The sequence below is a fragment of the Polypterus senegalus genome, chromosome 4, assembly GCF_016835505.1.
Source record: "Polypterus senegalus isolate Bchr_013 chromosome 4, ASM1683550v1, whole genome shotgun sequence".
NCBI lineage: Eukaryota > Metazoa > Chordata > Cladistia > Polypteriformes > Polypteridae > Polypterus > Polypterus senegalus.
The window spans coordinates 244,268,917-244,281,281 of NC_053157.1; the positions used below are offsets into that span (position 1 = coordinate 244,268,917).

General features: G+C 40.0%; 1 protein-coding gene and 1 pseudogene across 2 annotated transcripts in view; both read left to right on the forward strand.

Moving 5' to 3' along the window:
* The window catches only part of LOC120528357 (zinc finger protein 184-like), a 700,371-nt gene that overhangs the window by 309,088 nt on the left and 378,918 nt on the right, over positions 1 to 12,365 (forward strand). The gene's annotated exons all lie outside the window — the stretch shown is intronic.
* The window catches only part of LOC120528977, a 30,405-nt pseudogene that overhangs the window by 1,518 nt on the left and 16,522 nt on the right, over positions 1 to 12,365 (forward strand).

Below are 12,365 nucleotides of genomic sequence, written 5' to 3' on the forward strand. Positions count from 1 at the left end.
AAACTGAGACGAGAACATTTCAAAGTAGTTCTGAGTGAATGATGTGAATGCTATGAATAAAAATCACAATTCATATGCCTTTTTCTGGGAGTGAGAGTAACAGAACAAACTAAGGTAACGCAGATTCATGTTTTGTGTTGTTTGTGGATGTCATTTTTCTGAATATTCTTGAATACACACCTTCGGTTATCCTTGTATCATAAATACGCTATATTTTCTGACTGCAATTTTGTCCCTGGTGTGTTGACTGCATGTTCTCCTCCTGTCCATGTGGGTTTCATGCGGGTGCTATTTCTTTCTCCCACAATCAAAATAAACTGCTCAAAAAAATTAAAGGAACACTTTGAAAACACATCAGATCTCAATGGGAAAAAGAAATCCTCCTGGATATCTATACTGATATAGACTGGGTAATGTGTTAGGAACGAAAGGATGCCACATCGCTTGATGGAAATGAAAATGATCAACCTACAGAGCCCTGAATTCAAAGACGCCCAAAAATCAGAGTGAAAAAATTATGTGGCAGGCTAGTCCATTTTGCCAAAATTTAATTGCAGCAACTCAAAATTGTACGCAGCACTTTGTATGGCCCCTGTGTTCTTGTATACATGCCTGACAACATCGGGGCATGCTTCTAATGAGATGACAGATGGTGTTGTGGGGATCTCCTCCCAGATCTGGACCAGGGCATCACTGAGCTCCTGGACAGTCTGAGGTGCAACCTGGTGGCATTGGATGGACCAAAACATAATGTCCCAGAGGTGTTCTATTGGATTTAGGTCAGGAAAGTGTGGTGGCCAGTCAATGGTATCAATTCCTTCATCCTCCAGGAACTGCCTGCATACTCTCACCACATGAGGCCAGGAATTGTCGTGCACCAGGAGCCACTGTACCAGCATAGGGTCTGACAATGGGTCCAAGGATTTCATCCTGATACCTAATGGCAGCCAAGGTGCCTTTGTCAAGCCTGTAGCGGTCTGTGTGACCCTCCATGGATATGCCTCCCCAGACAATCATTAACCCACCACCAAACTGCTCATGCTGAATGATGTTACAGGCAGCATAATGTTCTCCATGGCTTCTCCAGACCCTTTCACTTCTGTCACGTGCTCAGGGTGAACCTGCTCTCACCTGTAAAAAGCACAGGGCACCAGTGGTGCATCTGCCAATTCTGGTATTCTATGGCGAATGCCAATCGAGCTGCATACTGCTGGGCAGTGAGCTCAGGGCCCATTAGAGGACATGGGGCCCTTGGGTCACCCTCATGAAGTCTTTCTGGTTGTTTGGTCAGAGACATTCACACCAGTGGCCTGCTGGAGGTCATTTTGTAGGGCTCTGGCAGTGCTCATCCTGTTCCTCCTTGCCCAAAGGAGCAGATACTGGTCCTGCTGATGGGTTATGGACCTTCTATGGCCCTCTCCAGCTCTCCTAGAGTAACTGCTTGTCTCCTAGAATCTCCTCCATGCCCTTGAGACTGTGCAGGGAGACACAGCAAACCTTCTGGCAATGACACGTATTGATGTGCTATCCTGGAGAAGTTGGACTACCTGTGCAACCTCTGTAGGGTCCAGGTATCACCTCATGCTACCAGTAGTGACACTGACTGTAGCCAAATGCAAAACTAGTGAAGAAACAGTCAGAAAAGATGAGGAGGGGAAAATGTCAGTGGCCTCCACCTGTTAAACCATTCCTGTTTTGGGGGTCATCTCATTGTTGCCCCTCTAGTGCATCTGTTGTTAATTTCATTAACACCACAGCAACTGAAACTGATTAACAACCCCCTCTGCTACTTAACTGACCAGATTAATATCCCATAAGTTTCATTGACTTTATGCTATACTCTGATTAAAAAGTGTTCCTTTAATTCTTTTGAGCAATATATTTGCATTAGCTGGACTGGGGTGTTAGTAATTTAGCTCTATTGTGTATGTGAGTGTGTGTTTGCCTTGTGATGGACTGGCGCCTTGTCCCGGTGTTGTCCAGTGTTTGCTGGTTTGGCTCCACCTTCCCTGTGACTTTAAAAGGGTTAACAAAATAGACGGTTGGATGTATGATTTATCACAGCCAGCATGTTTGGGTCAGTTGTTGATAAATTGTCTGTCACCTCGTCCGGGCCTCAGACAGAGAAAGTGAAAGATGATTTGTGAGGACTTTTAACAATTTAGGAACTTCAGCCACAAACTCAGCAGATTTCTTCATTGTTATGACATTCCAAGCTAGAATGTGAAACACAGACCACTGACTTTGGATTTACTGTTTGGTAGATTTTTATTTATTTATTTTAATTTGTCCCTCTGCACTTTCTCAGTTTCCAGACATGTTGACATTTTTGGATGCAGAAAAAAATGTAAAAAAAAAAAAAAAAGATTTTCAAATAACACCATTTTATTTAAAAACGCACTAAAAACTAAAAAGAATTTGTTAGTCATGTGTGACTAAAAATAAAATTTTGGAGTTCCCATAAAAAATTAGTTGAATTAACTTAAAATGAATCGATTCCGTAAATGGTTCCAAAATAAAAACCTCTTACAATTTGTACATTTCTGGAATTATAATAATTATGACACACACTTTAATCAAGTTTGATATGATGTGTCATTTTCTTTCTATTTTTCAGTTGGTTAGAAATTTCACTTTAACAAATCTATGAATTTTAATTGAATTAAATTAAATCCAGCAATTCAGACATCGAGATTAAAGAGCACATGGCAGACTTTCGTTTAAGTTTATTTACAGACATTTCAGTCACACATCACTTTTTCTACACAGTCCCCCATTTCAGGACACCATAATGTTGGGGACACTTGGTGTCACAGGTGTTTGTGATTCCTTAGGTGGGCTTTATGGCTTCATAAGACCCCTCGGCTTTCTTCTGCCCTTTGGGGGTCTGTAGCTGCCTTGGTTCAACACGATGACAAGAGCTGTGACAGTGACAGTCACAGAAGTCATTATGAGGCTGGCTTGTCTGACTCCTGTTCTACAATCTGGCTGTGGTCCTACAATGAGCTGAGGGTCAGATGTTGTTATTTCTCATTTTTCTTCTTTAGTTTCTATTTTGTTTTGATGTATTTGCACAAATCTGTGTCCTCATATGTGGTAGTTCTGTATTTACTGAGTGGTCTCATCTATTCTTGCATTTTGCCTTGTAGTTTGTACTGTTGTGTTGTGTTTCTGAGGAGGCCATAATGGATTGTCCATCTAGCTCTGTGAAGAGGATTACTTGTGTTTGACACTCCCTGCACGCCCAGCCTACCTCTCTGAATTGCCCTCCCAAGATTTCTTCCATTTTTTTTCCCTTCAAGGTTTATTTGGGAGTTTTTTCTTGTTGTCTTAGGCCATCTGGAGTAGGGGGCTCTCAAAAACAGGGCCTGTTAAAGTCCACTGAGACACTCCTTTGGTGATTTGTGGATATACAAGAAAAATAAAATTGTTATTTCTAGTGTGAGGTGCGCAGAGTGAAGAGTAAAGCAGACAGGCCTGTTCCTTGTGCTGCTCCAGTGTTGCTCACACAGTCCTTGAGTCTGCCTGACAGAGAGTCCATCATCAGGACACCACAGGCTCACCCACCTGCACATCTCTGAGCTGACCCCTTAACAGGGATGTCTGGGTGGTCTTGAAGGCTCTGGAGAAACCAAACAACATAAACATAATAAGCCTTTAGTTTAAAAAAAAATAATCTTAAAACACCTGGGGTAAGTAACATATAAAAATATCACTATTCGGTGGAGAATTCCTTTATGTTACCTTCTTATAAAATTTGTCAGAAACATTTGTGTCTGTGTCAGGTATGTTACTTAATTCCTAAAAATGGCAAACATATCACAATGTCCTCACAAGTCTGACTCGGTGTATCAAATAGCCTTGTAGATCCCATATTTACAGACATTTCAGGTTGTGACAGATAGGGGGCACTATCGCTCCCTTGAACCCCTGTCCAAGACTCCAGACACCAAGTAAAAGTCCAAAAGTAGACTATATTTATTAACAACCGTGCACAAAGCACCCTCTCCACCATTACACTCATTAAACAAACCACAATAATCAATCCTCCACTCACAGACTTGTTGCCCTCCTACCACCCAGCTCAGCTCGCCGTCTGGGAGCTGCCACAGGCCTTTTATAGTCCGTGACCTGGAAGTGCTTCTGAACCCTTAGTCCATGTGACTTCTTAGCACTTCTGGGTCAGATCAAAAACTCTTCTTTTTCTTCATCTCGGAAGCATGTCATTCCCCTTGTCCATGTGACTCGGACGTACTTCCGGGGCGTAGGGCAAATAATATTCTTTGCTCTTCCCTGCAGCTCCATCTAGTGGCCCCTGGGGTATCCAGCAGGGCTGTGGATGAAAACTCCATTGTCCAGGATTCCCTGCTGGTCTTCAGGGAACCTCCATGCTGCAGGAAGGGTTCCATCTGGTGGCCTGGGAGTATTGGCTGGGATGACAAGCCGGCCATAGACCACAAGGTTTAAGTCCTCCTGCATTTTCAGGCATTTCTTTACATACACTGTCCAGTTCTGTTTTGTGTGTGAACTTCTGATTTCCTAATTGTCTCTATGATTTGTTCTAAACATCAAGAACTAACATACACTAGTGTGTCTTCATTATTTCATGCACTTTAGCAAGCCCAAACTCCATCTTGAATCAGTTGAATTAAATCTTTCTTTTAATCTTTTGTGTTATTCATATTTGTTGAATCAAATCTCTGTGTGTCACCCACTGTTTCAAAGTGCAACAGAACAAGTATATTGTGTCATGAAATGTAAAATAATTATGTTGTACAAATGTCAGGAGTCAGAAAGAGAAGAAGAAATCACAAAGTGAACGTGACTTCTGATCTGACCACGCGTGTCCTCTTGTGTGTCCAAACAGAAAGAGCTGGGGGCGACACTGAGTGACATCAAGAGGAGACTTGAGGAGAGAGAGAAGACACTGAAGGAGACGAGGAGGACGATGGATAAGATGAAGGTGAGTGGAATATGAAGACCACAGTTCATATCAAAGAGAGGATAAATAAATGATGAGTTGAAGAGCAGCAGGACTTCACTGGTGATGATGTGTAGGGACATGAGAAGGGAGAGTTAGAGAAGACGTTTTGTGGTGTCCTTCATGGCCTTTCACTGTTAACAGAATCCCAGGTGTTATTCAGTGGAGACTCAGACAGCATCACCCTAAAGTCCTCTGATATTCCATCAGCTGCTTAAAGGGGACTTAACTCTACTGACAAAAACTCACACTGAAGGTCGACGCTGATGTTCTGAGTTAGATTAGTAGGCACAACGTCCATTAATGGTCTAACTTGTTTTTATTTCAAGAAAATACAGTATCATTGAATGCAATCAAGTTCAGCTTATATATTAAACTAGCAAAATACCCATGCTTCACAGCGGTAAAGTACTGCCTTAAAGTTTTTAGTAAGAAGAAAATTAAACGTTTTTAAACTGAGGGAAAATATACCAATAATTATTTGTTAAGGATCGCTTTGTATACCACATTGTGAGTTCGGCCCTCCGGTTGTAATATGACCAAGCTGTGCGCTGAGCTTACTCTTGAGCATGAAACGTACAGTTGGCCATGTGAACAGTAATCTTGTTTCAAATCTCACAGCTTGGATTGCTGCTGTCATAATCGGTTTGAGTTTCATGGTTTGTTTCAATTACGACAGTATTTGCAGGATTTGTTGTGTTGAAGTGACATTCGGCATCTGTCAAGCGTTGTAAGCATACAACTGGTTTCATCGATAAAATCATATCCAGCTTTTGAGAGTTTAAACATTCATAAACATCAAAGTGTCTACTACTGAAATCATCACCTGTCAATCTAAGATGTTTAAGAGGCATTGGCGGTTGTCAAAAGGTGAAAAAATATTTGGCCATTTCGGTATACTTGAAAGCGACAACCGAACATTTCAGCTGCAGCCATCAACTCACATGCAGATGCATAGGTGAAGGGCTTAAGCATTTCACTATTCTAGTGCTCCTGTGTAGTCTAATTATCTTCCTGTACCGTCATCAGTCCACACCTTGAACCTGTCCCAGTCATTCAATACATACAACACAATGTTCCTCCGGATATCAAGAGTGAGCCTGATATGGCCGTGCAATATGTAACAAAGAGAATGGAAAAGGTAGGTGCCATCTCCGGCATGGAAACCACTCGGTAAGTGACAGTTCTTTGATCGATGGTGATCACCTCGATAGACATGTTAATGGGGGTACGGTTGGAATGATAAAGGAAATGGGTACCTGAACAATGTAAAGTTGGTCTAAAATACCAAAACAATAACTATAATCATAATAAACGAACAATAAAACAATGCAGAAGCCGTGAATTAAATAAAAAGGATGTAGTTATCAGCAGGGAGACGTGAATCCCGTGGTGAAGCATGGAAGGGAATGTAGAGACCGGAGCGACGGACGGCCTTATATAGGCAGGCAGCCAACCAACAACGTGGGAGGCGTTGGGATGGGGGACCCAACGCCGCCTCACACAGTGACCGAGCTGCAGGCCATGGACGTATATATGTACGTAAGTAGGATTCAGTTAGCATTGGCAACCCGCTGCACAAATTTCTTGAAGATGGGCCCATAAGTAACAAAGACCGTTGAAAAGTTCAATATGGCGGCCGACAGTGGCATCATACCAACGAAATAAGTACGTACATTGGTTTTGGTTAGCGCAGGGAAGCCGCCTACCAAATTTTGTGAAGATGGGGCCATAAATAAGAAAGTTCAGCATGGCGGATGTTGTTGATCGTTATGAGCATTACGCGTAGAATTTCGAAATGAAACCTGCTTAACTTTTGTAAGTAAGCTGTAAGGAATGAGCCTGCCAATTTTCCGCTTTCTACCTACACGGGATGTTGGAGAATTAGTGACGTTGGAAAGTTCAATATGGCGGCCGACAGTGGCGTCATACCACCAAAATAAGTATGTACATTGGTTTCGGTTAGCGCAGGGAAGCCAATTACCGAATTTCGTGAAGATGGGGCCATAACTAAGAAAGTTTAACATGGCAGATGTTGTCAACCGTTATCGACCGTTATGACCGTTACGTGTAGAATTTTGAAATGAAACCTGCTTAACTTTTGTAAGTAAGCTGTAAGGAATAAGCCTGCCAAATTTCAGCCTTCTATCTACACGGGAAGTTGGAGAATTAGTGATGAGTGAGTGAGTCAGTGAGGGCTTTGCCTTTTATTAGTATAGATGACTTTCAAAGTCAAACTAAAAAATAATAATGAAAAAATGACAAAGTAAGAAACAGAAAGCAGGAACAAAAAAAAACAGGATTCAAAAAAAAAAAAAAACAGGATTCACCCAAAAAAAAAGAGGAGGACCGAAAAAATTTTGGAAAATAAATCTATACTAATAAAAGGCAAAGCCCTCACTCACCCACTCACTCACTCACTGACTCACTGACTCACTCACTGACTCATCACTAATTCTCCAACTTCCCGTGTGGGTGGAAGGCTGAAATTTGGCAGGTTCATTCCTTACAGCTTCCTTACAAAAGTTGGGCAGGTTTCATTTCGAAATTCTACGCGTAATGGTCATAACTGGAAGCTGTTTTTCTCTATTTACTGTAATGGAGTTGAGCTCGAAAGCCATGGGGGACGGAGTTTCGTGTGACATCATCACGCCTCCCACGTAATCATGTAGTACGTAGAAAACCAGGAAGAGCTCCAAAAAGCGCTGAAGAAAACATGCATCATATAATTGAGAAGGCAGTGAAACAACAAGATGCGAGCGACTGACATATACAGTACAACCATATTCATGAGTGCTGCTACTTCGGAAACAAAGCACAGTGTAAACCTAAAGTTTAAATTAAGTTCATAGACAGGCTGCCGCTTGCGTTTGTAATTTAGTGCCTGCCCATATAAGGCCGTCCGTCAGCGGCAATCCAATAGAAACACTGCCATTAAATATTCACGGGTGAAGGACTGTGCTTATGCAGAGGAAGATGAGATGGTCAGGGATACACTAGTGCTTGGCACAAACTCAGCGGAAGTGCGAGAAAAATGTTTAAGTGCCGGGTCACGGAAGACACGCACAGGAGCGACAGTGCCATCCCGGCCGGTTAATGGCAGGACTGTCTCTCCAGTCTACACGAGACCCGCCGCGAGGCTCCCCAAAAGGCAATCATATCACAGCTTAAGATGTCTCTACACTTTGTAAAAGAAAAAGGCAAGTTTCCTTTCTTTACACCTTTTTTCCATTTATCCCAAAATACAGCCTTTCTCTCTTAACACTGCAGAGGACACAAATCTAATTTTCTTTAATTGCTGGTAATGCCGGTAAGGCACATTACCACAGGCAGAAATTTTGGACGTTCACATAGAAAATGTAATTTCTATACCACAGCCGTTGTGTAGCGCCTTTCAAAAAGGGATCTACTACCGAGAGATGATCCATATACATTTTAGCTGCTGTTAGTACTACTTACCTGTTGTGTTACACCGTCTTTAAAATGTAGTTTACCCGAAACCACTCCAGTAGTGCTCAATGTACCTGTACTTCTTAAAACGTTAATGTTTTACTGTTTAATAACTTATAGACTACATTTTATATTTTTGTCTTGATTTTAGTGAGCGAAGCCAATCGGTAATCAGCTATATATATATATATATATATATATATATATATATATATATATATATATATATATATATATATATATATGACAGCAACACTCATAACAGTGACAAAACCATTACATTGACAATCATGTTACGTTATTTTTAAAACGTTTCCTTTTCTTTTTCATAACTTCTTTAACACACTACTTCTCCACTGCAAAGCACAGGTATTCTGCTAGTATATAATAAAAACACAGAATATGATTTTTCCCTGCTATGAATGCTTATTTTAATCTTTTATTAATTAGATCTTGACATATTTTAAAAAAGTTTTGAACAGATCCTCGATGTTAGAATTTGTTTTTTTCCAATTTCAAATAGTTCAGAACATTAGTGACCCAGTGACTTATAACAGGTGGGCTGGGATTCTTCGAGTTAAAGCAGATAAATCTACATGCTATTAGTGTAGTGAAATTAATTACAGTCAATGTGTCCTCCTCTACTTTAGGCCCCTTGGGGAGCTCACCAAACACAGCAATGAATGAGTTAGAAGTGATTATGACCCCAAGGCTGCCTGATTAACATTCAAACACTTTGTTGCCCACCCAAAACATGTGGCCTAGTGAGGCTGAATCTCGATTGCCACACTCACAAGTTAACAGCACAGGTAAATAAATAAATAAAATCTCCTTTTCCATTAATATGAATGCTAATTCTAAATTTTTATTAATTAGATTAAGAGTGGGCAGATTCAGTCCTGGACGGCCGCAGTGGCTACAGGTTTTTGTTCCAACCCAATTGCTTAATAAGAAGCGCTTATTGCTCAAGTAACACTTCTGCTTCACTTTAGTTGTCTCGCTTGTTAAGACTTTGAACCTTTATTGCTTATTTTAGTCTTAAATAGCTGTAGTCTTGGTTTATAATTGCTCCTTATTAGCAATAGGATGCAAATGACAAAAGAAACCAGCATTTCTCCAGTTAGCTTGTTTCCATTTACAGCCGTATGTATTTATCATGTACTGTTGGGTTTAATTAAACACTTGGAAGGAAAGTGAAGAGAAAAAAGTGAAGCACTGAGAAGAACTCGTCTGTTTTAGACTTCAAATCACTTGGATGATATCTTTAGAAAGGAAACAAAAATAGTATATGAGAATGACTTGACATGGCAGAGTTAAAGCACTAGCAAGTCATTAAATTAAATAATTGACAAGGATTGTTTTTTAATTAAGCAACTGGGTTGGAACAAAAAGCTGCAACCACTCCGGCCCTCCAGGACCGAATCTGCCCACCCATGAAATAGATCATCAGATTGGATCTTGCCCTGGATACATTTTGGACAATTTTAAATGGAATAAATGTGATTGATGAAAGATTTTAAGTTGAATCGTTGAATACTTGGCACATATGGAGCTGGAATGTATTCTTTGTGTGGCTGACTTCCTCTCCTTTTCTGAGATATTCATTGTAAGGTCCTTTTCCTGCCGTATCATAGGATCCTTAAAGGGAGGATTCTTTGAGATGTTTTTATATGTTGTTGAGATGCTGCCTGACTCCTCGAGACTGATCAGTATTTCCTCTGGAATAGAAATGGGTGGGAGGTGTGGAAAAGTAGGTAGGTTTCTTTTAACAAAATATGTGATTAGAAAGAAGTGGAAAAATTGTGTTGTTGGGAAGCTGAATTTGAAGCATAATTGTTCAAAAGATGCAAAAGTATTACCCATATACAGTTCTCTAAGTGTTTTTATCTTGAGTATCGTTTAGAGGAGCAACAAATAAAAGCTTTTCAGCCTTGAAGTACGTCCTGCATTGGTTAGATATTCTGAGTGATTGATGGAAGACCAGATATTAGTATTGTACTGGCGTCACTGAATCTCCTGTTCAATTATCCAGCAAGCTAAACACCTTCATGCAATAATTCCCAGAACCACAAAGTGATGTTGAGAATGTTTAATTACAAAAATGGTGTGAAACTGTAAATACAAATACAAACAAACACTAATAAGTACTTGTATAAGTAACATAAAGTAAATACAGCAGCATTTATAACTAAGAGCTTAACAGCTGAAACCTTAGTGAATTTACAGATGAAATATAACATTTACTTTGACATTCCCTAACCAAAGTTACTTAAACAAAAGCTATAAAACTAGAAAAAAGAGAACTTACAGGGAATGCCTTCACAAGGGTTAGCTAAGCAGGATGGCGAAGGATTGTTTGGTAATAAACACACCAGGCTTACTGCTGCTGCACTCACTTCCTACTTCCTGTCACACTGGCTTCCTGCATCCTGCAGCAGCAGCATTAGGATTTTTATGTTAGGGTTACAAAGTTTTCTAAACAATTAGAATCAGAACAAGTATATTGATGATAATTTGTATTTACTGGGACACAAACCAGGACATCTAAAGAAGTACAGCAGGATTGTATTTGCAATACACACCAGGCTGGTATAAATTCATCAATTTGTGTCAATTTCCAGGTCTTTATATCTTGTATATTTGTCGACCAGTAATGAAATTGAAAGTTAGGTTACATGGATGTCTCAAATTCTAAATAAATGAGATTTAGAGTCTAGTCTCTTGAAGAAGGATTTATTATTGTATGTGGGGATTTTCTGAAATAGAAACAGACGTTTAGGAAGGAGGTGCATCTTGAAAGTATTGATTTTCCCTGGTTGGATGAAATTGAGTGTACACTATCTGTTCACATCTCTTTTGATTTTTCCATACTGTTAACAAAATTGTGTTGATAAAGATCTTTATATTCACTTGTGATGTTTACCCCTAGATAAGTAAACTGTTATGATAAAATTGAACTGATTGATACTCAGTCTATTATTGTGTGCTAGAGAGTTCACTAGAAAAATCATATTTTTATTCAAAATGATTTTGAATCCAGATATCTTCTGAAATTCCGCAAATGCATTAAGGACTAATGGCAAAGTTATTTATGGGTCTGATATACACAGTACTATATCATCTGTGCATAGTGGTATTTTCTGTTCAAGTCGATTCATCCATCCATTATCCAACCTGCTATATCCTAACTACAGGGTCACGGGAGTCTGCTGGAGCCAATCCCAGCCAACACAGGGTGGGCGCAAGGCAGGAAACAATTCCCTGGCAGGGCGCCGGCCCACCGCAGTCTGTTCAAGTCCTTCTCTGATAATCTCCTTAATCTCTAATGTGTTTTGAAAATGACTAACCAGTGGCTTAAAGGCCAGTGCAAAAAGCAATGGTGATAGAGGGCACCCTTGTCGAGTCCATTGTTCTAGTTTATAGTAATTTAAGTTCATGTTGTTAACACAGACTGAGGCATCTGGACTGGTGTAAAGGAATTTTATCAATGCACATATATTTGGACCAAACCCAAATCTGTGCAGTGTGGTCCAGTTCCTGTGCACTAAGAGTGTCCAGTTGTATTTGTATTACATCAAAGAACTCCTCAGATTGTGTCTCTTGTCTTCTTTAAACTGAGTATAATATAAAGACTTATAGTAGTTGCTAAATGTGTGAATTATATTTTATGCTTCATGACTTTATCTCCATTTGCACTCATAATATGTATTATTGCATTGCAAACTTTCTACTCGTGGATTGTTGAGTTAAGATCATATTAACACTCTCTCCATGTTCGCAGTAATGATGCAATTTAAAGATGAGTTATTCAGGTTCTTTTGTTGTCAAGAGGTTACATTCTGATTGGACAGACTGTCAGTTCCTGTAAACTGCCTCATTTGGAGATTTGGGGAATTCTTGGTTTATTCTAGAGATTATAATGATCTCTTCTTGT